General features: G+C 44.0%; 1 long non-coding RNA gene across 2 annotated transcripts in view; it reads left to right on the top strand.

The window, feature by feature from the left end:
- LOC120375495 overlaps positions 1-15,197 on the top strand; it is a 62,289-nt gene that overhangs the window by 14,528 nt on the left and 32,564 nt on the right. Inside the window, exon 3 of one of the 2 annotated variants that reach the window (XR_005586580.1) lies at positions 9,412-11,175. The exons of the other annotated variant lie outside the window; for it this stretch is intronic. This is a non-coding gene — a long non-coding RNA (uncharacterized LOC120375495). Of the gene's footprint in view, positions 1-9,411; positions 11,176-15,197 lie in introns of those variants that run through there. 2 annotated transcript variants of the gene reach the window in all.

The raw sequence follows: 15,197 nt of genomic DNA, 5'->3' as shown, positions 1-15,197 counted from the left end.
GGGTAAAAACAGGTGCAAGGAACAAGTGTCAATAGAAATGGCTTAATATGTGGATGGAGGAAACCAAAAACACTGCAGTGGCATGAGGAGACAGCATGATCTCTAAGGGACTGGTCCTGGAAAACAACCTGCCCAATCATAAAGTGCATGACATAGTATAGAATGGAAGAGGCATGCATCAGCATACGGTTAAACTTGTGTATATAAAGTAACCAATTCTTGTATACATTTTGGATTTATGGTATGCCCTGTATCAGCTTGGAACATGAGTCTGATCAGCTAGCTCCATGTAGGTCTACCATATGCCAATAAAGAAACCAGAGTGACAAGTTTGGAGTCAACCACTGTTCCCAAGAACTCAGCCTAAGATCTCTGAGGGAATCCCAGCATCCACACCTTCCTTAGTAACCTATTCCAAAGCTTAAGTAAGCTTATTCCCCTCACTTAACCTAAATCTACCTAGCTGCTGGTTCAGCCCATTACTACCACTTCTGCCTTCAATGGACAAGGAGAACACAGTTGGTCATTGTTCTCTTTATAACTGCCCTTAATGTACTTGAAGACACCTGTCAGGTCCCTCTTAAGTCCTTTTCTCCAGACTAAATATGCTCAGTTCTTTTAACCTTTCCTCATAGGTCAGGTTTTTCTAAGTCTTATCATTTTTGTTGCTCCTCGGGACTTTCTCCAATTTGTCTGCATCTTTAATGTGTGGCACCAAGAACTGGACAAATACTTCAGCTGAAACTTCACAAGTGCTGAGCAGAGAGGGACAGTTACTTCCCAGGTCTGTCTCACTGGTCTTGTTAATACCCCAGAATTCTGCATCTTTTGCAACTGGGTCACATTTTCCGTTTGATCCACTATAACCCCAGATCCTTTCCAGCAGCAGGACCACCTAGCCAGTTACTCCCCATTTTGTCTTTGATTTTTCCTTAAGTGACAAACTTTGCCTTTGTTTTTACCAAGTTTATCTAACTGACTTCAGACCAAATCTCCAGTTTTATCAAGGTCCTTTTAGACACTAGCTCTGTCCTCAAATACTTGCAGGTCCTCTCAACTTGGTGTCATCTACGCTCTTTAAAAGCCCACTCTTCACCTTGTCTAAGTCATTAATGAAGTATTAAATAGTACCATACCCAGTCCTGCCTCTTAAGGACCAACCTAGACATGTCCTCCCACTTTGACAGCAAACCATAGATAACTCTAGTTTTTCAACCAGTTTTGCACCCACTATATAGTAACTTCATCTAGACTGTATTTCCCTAGTTTGCTTATGATATGTGGGATTGTTTGAAAAAATCTGTTTAAAATCAACAATATACCTGCTTCTCCCTATTGACTAGGCCATAACCCTGTCAAAGAAGGTTTGGGGTCATTTATTCTTGACAAGTCCATACTGACAATTCCTTATCACCCTATTATCCTGTAGGTGTTTACAAATTGTTTTGGTGCCAGCATCTTTCCAATATGAGACTGACCTGTTTATAGTTCAAATTTTGACATTGCTGTTTCCTGTGAAACAGATTCTGGTTCTCACAGCACTAATACTGACTATGAATAACTTTCTTGTATGAAGGTGGCACTTGGAGGATTGCAATCAAGATCAGGGCCCCACTGTGCTAGGTGCTGTACAAACACATAGGGAGAGGCAGTTTCCTGCATTGCCAACTTACATTGTAAACTCTGCAAGACAAAGGTTGGGAGGAAGTGTCATCCTGTTTCTCATGAGAAACTGAGAAGTTTCAGTGACTTGCCCAAGGTCAAATAGGAAGCTTACCGAAGAGTCAGATCTCCAGAGTCCCAGTCCAGTGCATTAATAACAATGATCCTTCTTCCCTTTTAGGGTTGCTGTTCACAAGTATACTAGGCTGCTGAAGTCATGGATTTTTTGTTTCAGAATATAGGCATGATTTTTTTGTGGGGGAAGGAGGACAATTGAGACTTGCATGGCCAGAACAGGGAGTAACATACGGATCTTTGTGGGTTCCTAGTGCTTGAAAGACATGCTGCTTTAAAAAGTTTCTGAAAATAAACATTGCTTCTGTTGCAAAGCACAATCTACCACTTTCTTCTTGTTTTCATGAATTTCATACAGTGATTTCCTCACTACAGGAATTACCGGATAAAATTCTCTGGCCTTAATTGCAGGTTTGATTAATTATTCAAGTCATGTAGTACAATGCATTATACAGAAGGTCAGACAGGATTATCCGAATGGTCCCTTCTTACCTTAATTTACCATCCTGTGCTTGCTTAGCCCAGTGGTGCTGCCTGATTCTCTCTGAGGGCTCCAGTAACTGCCCATGTCTGTAGCATACAGTGGAAGGTGGAATTGAATGTGAAGAACGTCACTAAGTTCCTCCCATTGGGAAGGCTAAAGGCAATCTAGCCTCAGCCACTGAGGTGATGGACATAAGTGTAGGGGGAGAACAGGGATACCCGTGCCCCTCCAGAGCACTTCCTCTGCCATGATTTTTCCCATGCTAGTTAATTGGACACCATCCTACATTGAAGTAAGTCTAATGGTGGGGTGAAGATTTTGGATTGAAATCTGTTGTGATCTGGGTCTGAATTGCCCAATCTTGGTGCCATCTCTACAGTACAGAGTGGGGAGGATCTCCTGTATTAAAATCTGGCTCCTGCCTACATAAAGAACTTGACATTATTGGGGGTGGATCCTTCCTTGTAGCCTGTGACTGGGCAGCAAAATGAGACTACTTTGGTACTGAAGATCAGATGCTATAGGCTGTTTACAGTTTGATTACTCTCCCTCTGCCCTTGATCGAGATGAGCGCAAGGTAAGGATCCTTCCCCTGCTCCATGCGCCATCTTGACCAGATGCTGCATTCTTCTCCAAATGTGCCATCTATATCTGTGGCACTATCTGCACCCTAAATCCAATTTTATCATTTTCCCTCTTCCCCTGGATGCTGCTTGCCTGACTGGTTTCTGAGTAGCACCAGAGGCATTCACTCTCCTTAATCAGGATTCATGGAGGTGCATGAGGAGGGAATGTCAATCACCATAGCTTAGTTTCCCCTTGTCTATTGGAAATTCTTGCCCAGAGCCCAGTATAACTAATTTACAGCCCAAAGGGGCCCTTGCTGGCGGCATGCTTACCTTGTTACCCAATCATGCCTGCCTCCAAAACAATCGACTGCATTGGAGGCCCTCGCTGGGACCTGTGGACCAGAGTTGGTCTCTCCATGGCTGGGAGTGAGAGCTTGTGCTTTCATCTTCCTTACGTGTTTTCTCATTATTTTGGGGCTAGCAACCATCCTGCAAGTGGTTTGGGCCGGGCTGGGACCAATATAATTTTTAGCCCGTGGATTTTTTAAAAATACAACCCCAGTTAACATCTCCCCGGTGTTTGTCTGATGGCAGCCCAAAGGGGTGCAGCTTGCTGCCCTTCTGTATCCTGGATTCATTGCAGCAAATGGACCAAAAATTTTCTAAGCCCCACACATAGCTTTAAAGACAGCAGAAGACTGAGTTCAGGACACTGTCTGCTAAGGGAATAGTCAGAAATCTCCTTGTCTGCACAGGACTTGGATTTGCAGAACGTTCCCTGTCTTCATTTCACCTTAGTGAAGAGGGAAGAACTAGTTGTCTGATCTAATGAATCCCTCTGTGCAGACAGGTGCTTTCTGTTCCTTTGAGAAACGCTGTTCAGATTTATTCTTGAGTGGAGTCTCACAACCCGCCACAGTCGTTCCTTTGAACTCTCCAGATGTGAAAGGCTCAAGCAGGGATTAATTATAGATTCAGATGTGATGTGGGCTGGATGGGCAAAATCTATAGAATAGTTTGAACTAATACACAGAAGGCAGCTACCTTCTTTCCATAGATGTCTCCTATTGACTTTAGTGGTCAGCTAGGTCATTGCATGTCGAATTGGGTTCATTCTTTGTAGCAAAAGAAGAACTCAATGCATTTCTAAGAATGGCAGTTGATTGTCCTGTGGGAAATAGGAATTGTCAGGCTGGATGGGCCCAAGGGATGCTAGTCCAATATCCACCTGTTTCAGAAAAAGGGGACATAACCTGGCAGTTAAGGGATAATCAGTCCCGAGGCAAAATTGTTCCTAATCCTCAATAAGACCAAAGCCAAACTGAGGTGGGTTTAGATAACATGGGCAGAGTGTATTGGGAGTCTGCTCTTGTCAATGGGGATCTTCCTGGTGATTGTGTTGGATCAGGCCTTTTGCCTTAATTGCTCTGTGGATATGCAGGACTTCAGGCTGTGGGGCCAGCAGCTTCTACCCATAGCATGCTTATTGTGTCTTGCTCTTATACTACAAACATAATATGAAAACCACACTGGCACAGTGGGGTCCAGATAATCAGGTTTGCTGACAATACAGAACATGCTAGAGCAACTTTCACTTGTGAATGTTACTCAAGAATTAGCTACATGGACCCTGCTCTCCTGGCTGGGTTTTGGGGGGCTTCTAAAACACAACAGTGAGCACCACTAGAGGGCTCACTGACTATTTACTATACTGTTCCTGCACGTACACTTGGCAAAAATCTTTCTGAGCCACTGAACACACACGCCAGCAGAGGCGTAGTCTTCTGAGCAGTAGAACTAATCTAACTATTAAGCATGCCTTGAATGGTTTTTCAAGATTATATATACAAAGTTAACCAGAAAAATGACTTGGATTTTTAAATTACAATTGTTTGAAATATGTTAGCAAGGGAGATTGCACTAAAACCTTAATTGCAGGTTTGATTAATTATTCAAGTAATGTATTACAATGCCTAATTTTCCAAAGTCTGGAGGTGGTGTTTGACAGGTGGAGTGACCTTTCACACAACCTAGAGACTGTTTTGTGGAGACAAGCTCAGTAATCCGATAGACTCCAGTCTTGAGTTAGGAGAGACCTTCAGCTGCATGGACCAGTGCATAGAGTCCTGGGGTTGGAGTCAGGAGACGTAGGTTTTATTCTTGGTTCTACCACTGACCTACTTATGACCTTGGGTAAGTCTCATCACCTCTTGAGGAAACTAAAGCACATCTGTAAAATGAAGACAGTGTCTTCCTCTTTAAGATTTGAGGTCTGTAGCTGAGAATGGCATGTGATTGGCATAGTCATGATTGCCAAGCTGCCTGCAATTAATTTCTACATTAGTCTGCACTGACCCTTATTTCTGAAACAGCCTCTCATTTATGGTACTGGGCACAGTGACCCTAAAACAGCAGCCTTAACTTTAAATTTAGAAAAATCACTCTTCCAGGGATTGAGGGAGGTTTTCATGTCTCACTTGAGCAGCAATGTTTGGCTTTTCTGTGGAAGGTTAAGTTCAATTTCTGTTGAATAGCACATGAAAGAACGCCACTTCTTGATATTTTCTATTGCAAGTGGTTCATGATTGATTAGCTTTTCACCTGTTTTGTTGCCATGAACTGAAATGTCTAGAAGAAACCAGAGAAATTAAAGGATTAAACTAAATCAAATCCAAAATCTAATTCTACAGTGACAAGCCAAAAGAGCTACCCCAATCTGTACAGTAAATGTCTCCTTCAAATAGTTTAGGCTTAAGAAAATAAAACATTAGCCTGAAAATGAGGAAAACCTCCCATTGATCTGTCCCAGATAGTGATGGAAAGTCTTATTGTTGAGGACATTTCCTGTAGGCTTGACTTTGAGGCCTCCAGAAATTGGTTGAGAACCCCTGAATCTAGTCTGATGCAATAACAGGGAATTAGATCCTGGAAAGTAATGCATTCGAACCATTTCCCATCTGGATGTGCCAAAGGGTCTCGAGTTCTGTTGTCTCTGAAATTAAACACAGGGTGTGGGAGGGAGAAGGGGAATTAAAAACACAATTTTAAATGGCAACATTAAATGCCATTGTTAATGCTAATTGTTCAGGCTCAGATTCACAGGTAATATCAATCAACACTAACTATGGAGCCAGTTCCTCAGCTGATGTAGCTACACTGATTTACAGTAGAAATCAGAATTGTGCTGATGTGAACCTGCTGGGGCTCTGGCTCTGTTTCTCATAGTGTAGGTGGTAATTGCACACATGGGGCCAGATTATCAAGTGATGTAAAACAGTAGATCCATCAGCTTCAAGAGCTATCATTTACACCAGCGAGTGTGTGATCCACAAGTTACTGCAGTGCAGAAGAGCTGTTTTCTATAAGCTTTTAAAAACATCTTGGTACATATGATTCACTTTGCAATCAATAAGCTATTCTCAGGTGGGAGAGATTTCTTGTGGTATCAGATGTTATGGGCACCTCTTCTGATTTGAGCCTGGCTATCTGATATCTCCATCTCCTGGATGATTTGTTGATGTCTGTGTGAAAGCCCCTTGACCATGTTTGCCTGTGAGCTGAGTGCCAGCAGAGCACAGCATTTGACACCTGTGCATTGAAGTGCTGTTCCATTTGCATATCACCAGCTGCCCCATGTAACTCATAGGGGGAGATGAAAAGCTTGTGAGTCACTTGCTTACATGACAGCCAAATTCTTAGTTCTACAGGCCTTGTTTGTTCATAATCTATTGTCTGAAACCTACAAAGTGTGCCTGAAAACACAGGATGGTCATTTCCTGCTAAATGGACTGAATGTGTATCTTTTAATGAGTTAGATGCCATTTGAGGGGCACTTGCAGCTCAGCTGATGTGAAGACAACCACAACTCATGACTCAGTTGTGAAGTTTAAAATATTTCTCTATGAATTGGTACTGGGGAAAAGCACAAAGCATTAGATTAAAGCAAAATGTTCCACAGGTCAGCAATGAACCAGCATTTTCCTATGGTGGGGGCACAGAACTAAGCACTAGGGATACACAAATCTTCTGAAGTTCTCATCAAATGATGCTTCTGCTAAGTGCAAAATGTAGTGTGGTACAATAGGTCTGGGATGCTTTTAATTTGGTAATGGAGTATACGGGCTGTAGCTGCTAGAATGCTGTTTATCAAGTCAGAGGTTATTTAGATTTCATTATTGATTCAGTGACAGGATGACATCCAAGGGTTTGGCATGTGCAAAGATATCACTGCTCTGATGTCTAATAAGACACTGGGATGAGACACTTAGCAGTCCCATTTACATCTCCATGGCTTGCTATGCTTCGTCTTGACCTGGGCCTGTGACTAAGGAATCCTGGCTTCACTCCTTTGTCCAGGGGATGCCATATGACCTCAAGCAAGTTACATCATGGCTTTGGGACTCAGTTTTACCTTTCTGCAAAATGGGGAATCAAACATGATCTACATAAAGTTGTTGTGATGCTGAATTTGTGCTTTGAGACCCCTAGATGGCAGTGCTAAAACTATGCAAAAATGCAAATGTTACACCCTTTCTTTTAGTACAGTGGGGGCCAATATCCTGAGTGAGTCAAGTATTTGCTGCAAAGAGTAAAACCTTTACTTCCCACCTTCCCTTTCCCCCTCGTTCTTAGGGAGGCCCCTCAGTGTCGATCCATCCCATTCAAACCTGTTTCAATATCACTGTTACTGGTCATGATTAACAGCAAACATGCTGAATAATGAGATTAAGTTTAGACGATGGGATGTTGCTTAGGTCTGAGAAACTAATTCCACATGATTTCAAATTGCCTTCTCCATTTGTCCTGCAAAGGCCAAAGGGATGGTTGTACCATCTATACAGTTGGCTGGGTGGACTAGGGTGATGTATGCAATTACACACCAGCTCACTGGGCACCCTGAGGTATCAGTGGCATTGGGATATGATGTAATCTAAGGTAGCTCCTGTAGTCTTCTGACAACCACAGAAGATTTGGTTTCAGTTCCATAGATTCAGAGAAGGGACTTTACAAATGGCACCTGCCAAACCAAGAATTGCTATCAGCTCTGTCCAAATGCCAGGTGCCCTTCTTTGGCAGTTACCTGCCATAATGAGAACACGCACACCACTTGCTTGCTATGCGAGGAAGGGAAAGGATACATCTTTATCTCTAGACATAAAGCCTACATTTTTAAAATTGACTAGTGATTTTGAGGGTTCCTCATTTTGAGGTGCCCAACTTCAGACACCTGAAAGAACCCTGATTTTGCTGAAAGTGCTGAGCAGCCACCCTCTGGAAAAAGGCTTCTCTAAGATGTCTTCAGAATTTGAATTGGAGAACCCCTCTGTGGCCCCTTTGCTATAGTATGAGTGGCTCATGGTTCAAGCTATTTCTCCTCACAGCACCCCTAGGAGGAAAGGCAGAGCTGTTATCCCCATTGTACAGATCAGAAACTGCAGCACAGAAAGTAGGCAACTTGTCCAGAGGTCACATGGAGTTGGTGATAGAACAGGGAATTAAATCCAGGTCTCCCAAGTCATAGACAGTACTGTAACCATTAGGCAATACCTCTTCTCAATAGGCCTCATTGACTTGAATGGTCCCTTTGATTGGTTAGTGCAAGTAGGAAACATTCTCTTCCAGCTTGTATTTAGCTGTGATGCTCTGAATATCTTTCCCAGACCTGAAGAAGAGAGCTCTGCAAAATGAAAGGCTTTTCGCACCAGAAGTTGGTCCAATACAAGAGAGGACCTCATCTGCCTTCTGAAAATAGAGGCCAATTTATTTCAACTGTGAAGAGTCTAGTACTAATGGTCATTGCCATGGTATAAAATCTAAACAGAATAGAGAATGGGGGGAGAGGATGGGTATCCTGGCTGGGAAAACTCTATGCTGTATTCAACCATTATTTCCTCTTTTGAATATTTAAATATTCAAGTCTCCCTTTAAAGGGTGGGGGAGGTAGTGTCAGATTGGTAGTGTGGTCTGACTCCTGGGGTGAAGGAGCATTTTATAAAAGAAACCTGCTTGTCTCCTCAAAACCTGTGCTGAACAAAAATACTTGTCACTAGATAAAATAGCTGGGAATTGTTTCAAAATGAAATTTTGACTTGACATTTCTGAGCCTTGTAGCTCTACAGAAAAAAATGACACCAGCAGTTTCCATGTGCCTTTGACACCCATTTTATATTGACAGTTTCCTCACCTTATAATTAGTTGAATGTTCTGAATAGCTCTGCCTGCCAGGGATTAAATTGGGTTGTTGCCATTTAAACATCTGTGGGGGTTTTCTCTTGACTAGAAGACTGAAGTTTTTTCCTCCTTGGTTTCATGTGCATGTGTTGCCTAAAACAGCTACAGGCAAAGAAATGATCACCAAAATAATCCCTGGGTGGAGACCCTGGCTGTGGTAGCTGAATCAAATTGAGGGCTTTGTTTGTCTTTGTTCTTTTTCTGGGGTGGGAGGAGAAGAGAACAAACTTGTATGAGAATCTTGAATCCCTGATTGCAGATTGTTTGTGCATGTGACATTTAGATCATCAACTTCACTGAAAGGGGAGCTTCTAAACAGAATGTTTAAAGTTTTCAGTTTTGCTCCCCCATGATTTTCTTCATTTTCTTGCCTTTATTTACTGCCCGAAGGTGTTTCCCTGAAGACAGCATGTTTGCTCCCTGAGAGTATCTGCTCCCTGCTGCACCCTGTTTACAATGGTGGCATCAATTCCGTTGTCTTATGGAGTCCCTTGGGATTTGTGGCTGAGAGGAGGATACAGCCCAAGGACATGAGGCTGTCAGAGCAGGGAAGTATCTGAAACATGCATGTTGCAGGGTCTTCTTATCCCAACACCACATCTGCAATTAAAATTGCTAGAGAAATAGTTGTTGGCTTTTGCTCGAACTCCTCCTTGCATAGTCTCATGGAAGGGGTGTTTCTCTTGTTCTTGCTGCAGACGTCAGTGTGAGGTGCTCGTCTCTTCCTTGCTTGGCTAAACAGCCGAAATAACACGCAGAGATGTTAAGTGGCTCCTTGGTATATTTTGCCTGAGGTCAGTGCAAGTTCCTTTTATTGGAGAAGCTTCCCCAAGGCCCTGTTAAAGCATTTACCCACCCTTCAGTGAGTCAGTTTCCATGTAACTGATGATTATCCTGGCTACATAAGTGCTCAGAGCATCTCTCCCATCTGTGATTGGACAAAAGGCTCTCAACAGTCTGCGAGAAGGGCAGTACGACTAGTTTATGGCTGAATCCCCTTGGGCTTTTCACTGAAACTGGACTGGTGGTGGAAGTGCAGGTGAGAATTCCCTAGGGATTAGCAAGGCTCTGCCCCCTAGGTAGAGAATGGATGACTATTCTTAAACACATCCAGATGAAAAGTTGACTCAGCACCTATGTACACCAAGTGCAGGATCAAGCCCTTAATAGAAAGCTCCTGATTGCAGATGCTAACACATGGACACCAGGAAAAAGGACCCAGGTGAAGAAATCTGCCTGAAGCACCCATCTGGAGAGTTACTGTAGTCTTATGCTGCTAATTCTTTGCCTTCCCTCAAGTATCCTACCAATATTCATTAGCTAAGACTCACAAGAAGGTAGGTGAGCATTGTTGCTGGTACTGAGTCTAGTGGTACAAGTACATACTTGAGAGACAAGAATTCCAGTTTCCTAGGACGGTCTCCATCACAGATTCAGAGTCTGGCCTTAAGCAAGTGAACTGCAGCCAACTTTTGAAAAGCAGAACAGAAATCTTTGAATTATTCAACTTTGGATCCTTTGCATTTGATTTCCCAAGGTGCTGAGTGGCTGGAGCTGCAGCTGATTGGCACCTCTAAAAATCAGATGCAAGCTGCATCAGGGCAAGCATGCAAAATGCAGGTGCTCAGAATCAGTGGTAGCCCTTGAGTGGATTTGGAGGATGAGCTGGATCTGGGAACTTCACTACACAATGCCTGGTGCAACACGATCAATTGTGGCATCTCTGGCTGGTGCATTGGTCCCTAATAATGTGTTTTGAATGTGGCCTTAACTTCTGTCTGCAGTGTCTGCTTTGCTGTCTTTAAAATGGGTGTGGGGGGTGTGTGATTACCAATACTATCTCCCAGAAGTGGTGTGGCAATTAATCATTCACTATATAAAGCAATGACTATTATTCATAGATTCCAAGGCCAGGCCAGAAGGGTTCACTGTGATCATATCTCCATTTTACAGAGGATACATTGGAGTGCAATGAGATGAAGTGACCTGCATTCAATTGTGCAGTCACTACTGAGGTCAGGCACAAGTCCAGCCTTGTAGTTCTAAGCTCCAGACGCTGCACACGAACCTTCCCTGATTCCTCTCATTTGCAGTCATTTTGTCAGGGGTGGCTCCAGGCCCCAGCATGCCAAGCGTGTGCTTGGGGCAGCATGCTGCGGGGGGCGCTCTGCTGGTTGCTGAAAGGGCGGCAGGCAGGCAGCCTTCGGCGGCATGCCTGAGGAGGGTCCGCTGGTCCCGTGGCTCTGGTGGACCTCCCACAGGTGTGGCACGCTTGCGGGAGGTCCACCGGAGCTGCGGGACTGGTGACCGGCAGAGCGCCATGCTTGGGGCAGTGAAATGTCTAGAGCCGCCCCTGCACTTTGGGTCCCTTTTTGAAGAGAGATAAAAGGCAAATACTCAGCCATAAAAATGATTTAACTTAACCTTGGAACACCTGTCATTTGACTGCTCAAGATGGCGTTCACTTGGCTAGATCTCAATTTCCAGTTCACTTGTGAAGCCTTGTCCCTTGCTTGCTTTTAAAATGATCTTCAAAGGCTTTAGAGGACATATGAAAAGATTGTTTTTAATTACACTTCTAATTAAAAACAGTTGCTCACAGGGATTACACCTTTGAATTGTTGCAAATGTGAAACACTTATTAATGCTTACTGTTCCCTTTTTAAAAAAGGTTCCTGAATAATATCCAGGGCCTCATTGTTCAAGCACAGCTTGTGAAATGCAAAATACGTGCTGGGGTGTAGGAGAAGGTCAGAGCAGGAATAATTCAAAGTGAAAGACATGAAACCAATTCCTCTCCTCCTCCCCCTCTGCCCCTCCTCCCCCTGCTGATTAAGCATTGAGGAGATAAGTCATGTATGGGGTCTGTATGTGTTTTTAAAAATGGAAAAGGGGCTCAATGGAAAGTCTTAACTACAGCTCTGCTTGGCCTTTGATGCTACTGATGAATCCACTTCACAAGTGCACCTGGGTCTGCAATGTGTTCTGGCTGCTGTTGAAGACTTGGGCTGGCCTTGTATGCGTCTGGCTGATGTGGAGGATTTCTCTCTGAAGCTTACAAGAACAAACGGAAGCTTTCCTTTAATCATCAGCAGCTAGTCTAGACTTCTCTGGACTATAGATCAAATGCTGACCCAGACAGTTGTTCTGAGATTCCCAGAGACCTGTTTAATTTGGGCAGCAACTGCTGGAAGGCACTTGCCAGCGTCTTTACAGCAAATTTTCCAACAGGGTGATGACCATGTGCAGCACTCTCTACACAGTTGTATTCACTGGATTAACTGCTAGGTCTCTTTTACGCTTCACTGTCCAACACATGCTTGTTCAAATGGAGGGGAATGTGTTCCATGTGAAGTTCTTTGGGACAAGGCTGACATGGGTGGATAGAAAATGACTAAACAGCCACTAATTTAGAGTAGTTAATATCAGCTGCCAAACCAAGAAGCATCTCTAAAATGCAACAAGTGCACATTTGCGGCTGAGAGGCTTTTGCCAATGAGATGCAAATTGTCCCATGCCATTGTTCGTCAGGGTGACCAGAGACAGAACTCAAACAGGCCATAGGGATGGCTGTCAAATTAAAGGCAAAAATCTGTTTTCAAATGTGGTGACAGTAAATCATCCAGTTTTAACTCAGGTACATGTTTTATCCAGGGCTAACTAGCAGAGTCACCAGAATACTCTCCCATTTGGAGAGAAGGTTGCATATCAGGGGAGAGCAATTCCCAAGGCAGGCTCTGCTCTGTATCTGAAAATGCAGAATTTCAACCAAGGGCATAGGGGGGCCTGAGGTCAGAGATTTAAGGGTCCCTAGTACACGGATTCCTTCTCTGGGGACTGCCCCTTGCTGTGATGGGGAGGCTTGTGTGTTCCAATGATCTGAGTCTCAGCGAGAGTTTAAACTTCTGGTAGGGTCTCAAAAGCTGATCAGGTCAAATGTAGGCCCCAGGCAAAAAGCTGTCCACTGAGCCTCCAGGCTGGAGTGGAGCAAATGGGAATTTTGCCTGTTGGGGCACCTCCATAGGAAGAGGGGGATCAGAATTCCATGAAAGGCCAGTGGGAGTCAGGGTTGGCCTTCAGTCCATGAGGGAGAGGAAGCTCCCCTTTGGAGCCGATACAGTTAGGAGCTGAGATCAGACTTGGTGGGAAGGTCCCAGGCTGCTGTAAGCTTTGAAACTGTTCTGAGTCACCATCAGGGAAGCTCCTGGGCACCTCTTCCCCTGTACAGTGTACAAATACTGCTTAGGAAGGTGGCAGTTTAATCTGGCACCTCAGGCAGTCCCAGAATCTAGCTAGATTGATGCATCTTTGTATTTGTGTTTATATTTAGGAGAGAGGAGGAAATAGATTCTAGGTGATGCAAGTGAATGCTTTGTAGGAGGCCAGAAACAATGGAGTAGATGAAAACTAAGCTTGTTTTTTCCTTTGGCTCATTCCTTCCCCCATGGCTTGAGCTGTCCAAGATTCCTCACTCCTGGAGTGGCTGACATGATGGGAGAGTGCATGGTTTGAATGTCATTGAGCAATGGAAACCTCCTTCCCTCTTTCCTCATGGCTGATTCCCTCTGAAGGGAGCAGTGGTGTAGAAGCAGCAGCACTGGCTCATGACTGTGCCTTCCCCACGCATGCATGAAGGGGTTACAGAAACTGGATGCTCATCACTAATGTGTGCTTTTGGCTCTCGGGGAGGGGAGGGGAGCCTCTGCAAAGTTCAGGAGCAGACTTGCTTCTCTGTTTGCGCACACGGCTTGTCAGCAGTGATGTGCCCAAGCTTCCAATCCTTCAGTCTTGTTCCTCTTAAACAAAAGCTAGTAAAGGTCAATGCAGTATGCCGGAATATTTAAGTTGGAACTCAAGGATTTGGCCAGGAAATGAGCTAAGCCAGGTCTCCACACCTCAGACCAATGTCCTAACAACCATGGTGTACAGCATGAGTCTCCCTGTTTCCAATGAAAATTTAATTGAAACCAGTACATCGCCAAGAAACATTTGAGCTTCAGCATATGTAATTTCACTGAAAGAGCGTGGAATGTGAGCAACTAAATCCCTTGAAATACAAATGTCTAGACAGATTAGTACTTGCATATTAGCTTCACATTTGGCTGTCAATATGCATTAATTGCAGGTTTAACCAGCTAATCTATTAAACCCATCTCTGTGGCAATCAGAACTTTTTATATTTTAAAAAGAGAAGGATTTTCGTCTGTTAATTACACACACAGACATTCTGCAGTGTGAATCCCACATGCAATTTAGACTAAATCAGCAGACAAATTGGATAACATGTTGCTTTTATTGAACCAACAAACAAGAAAGCCCTGTCTTTTGGAGCTGGCAGCAAAGCTGCAGGGAACAAGGAGGGTTGGCTCTGCAGAGACCCACCTGCTGGAACAGCTATTCTCAGGCAAGGATCCAAAACCTCTAGTGAGGGGGAAATGCTGTCAGTTGCCACCTGCAAACATGTCTTTTTGCTGTGAAAATGATTTCCTTGCTGCCATCTATTCTCCTAATATGGCAGCATTTGTATTGCTGTGGCTTAGTAGTGTGCAGGCTTACCGGGAATGAAGCAATGCATTATGGGAAGTCCTGTGGCTGCCATCAAATCCAGGCTGCACAATGGGGCCCAATCTCCCCTGTGGCCTCTGAGCACTACTGTGTAATTGTAAATAGTTCAGTGTGAACCACCAGTTTCATAGGGAAATTTCCCAACTTCATGAGAAGCTGGTTCCTTAGTGTCATTCTGCCTCACTATTAAACTCATGGTGGTGCTTAACTGGCTGTTTGCTCTTGATCATTGACGCAAGATCTTTCCAAGTGGAGTCCCTGCCATGCTGCTGGGGTATGATCAGTAAAAGCTGAGGTTCTGCTGAATAACTTCCTCTCACCCCGTCTATTTAGATATTCTCCATCTATAACCCTTTGGGTTGGCTTGTTCAATCTGATCAAAAGAGAAGCCACTGAAAAATCCTTCCCTGGCTGCTTCCTGTCTCCTCCCCGATTCCCATCACTGTGTCCTGGGCTGCTGCGATGGAGCTGTGGATTGCAGAATGGCTGATTAGCATATGTTGATTTCAGTTCAACTTCCAGAGGTGGTGCTTGCTCTGAGATCAGTTATTCAGCTTGGTGGGGGAGAAATTCTGGCAAACACTGAAAGGGGAGAATCCATTTGTTGTGCA

The sequence above is a fragment of the Mauremys reevesii genome, linkage group 12 (genome assembly GCF_016161935.1).
Source record: "Mauremys reevesii isolate NIE-2019 linkage group 12, ASM1616193v1, whole genome shotgun sequence".
Taxonomy (NCBI): domain Eukaryota; kingdom Metazoa; phylum Chordata; order Testudines; family Geoemydidae; genus Mauremys; species Mauremys reevesii.
This window is presented reverse-complemented; position numbering and strand designations above follow the sequence as displayed.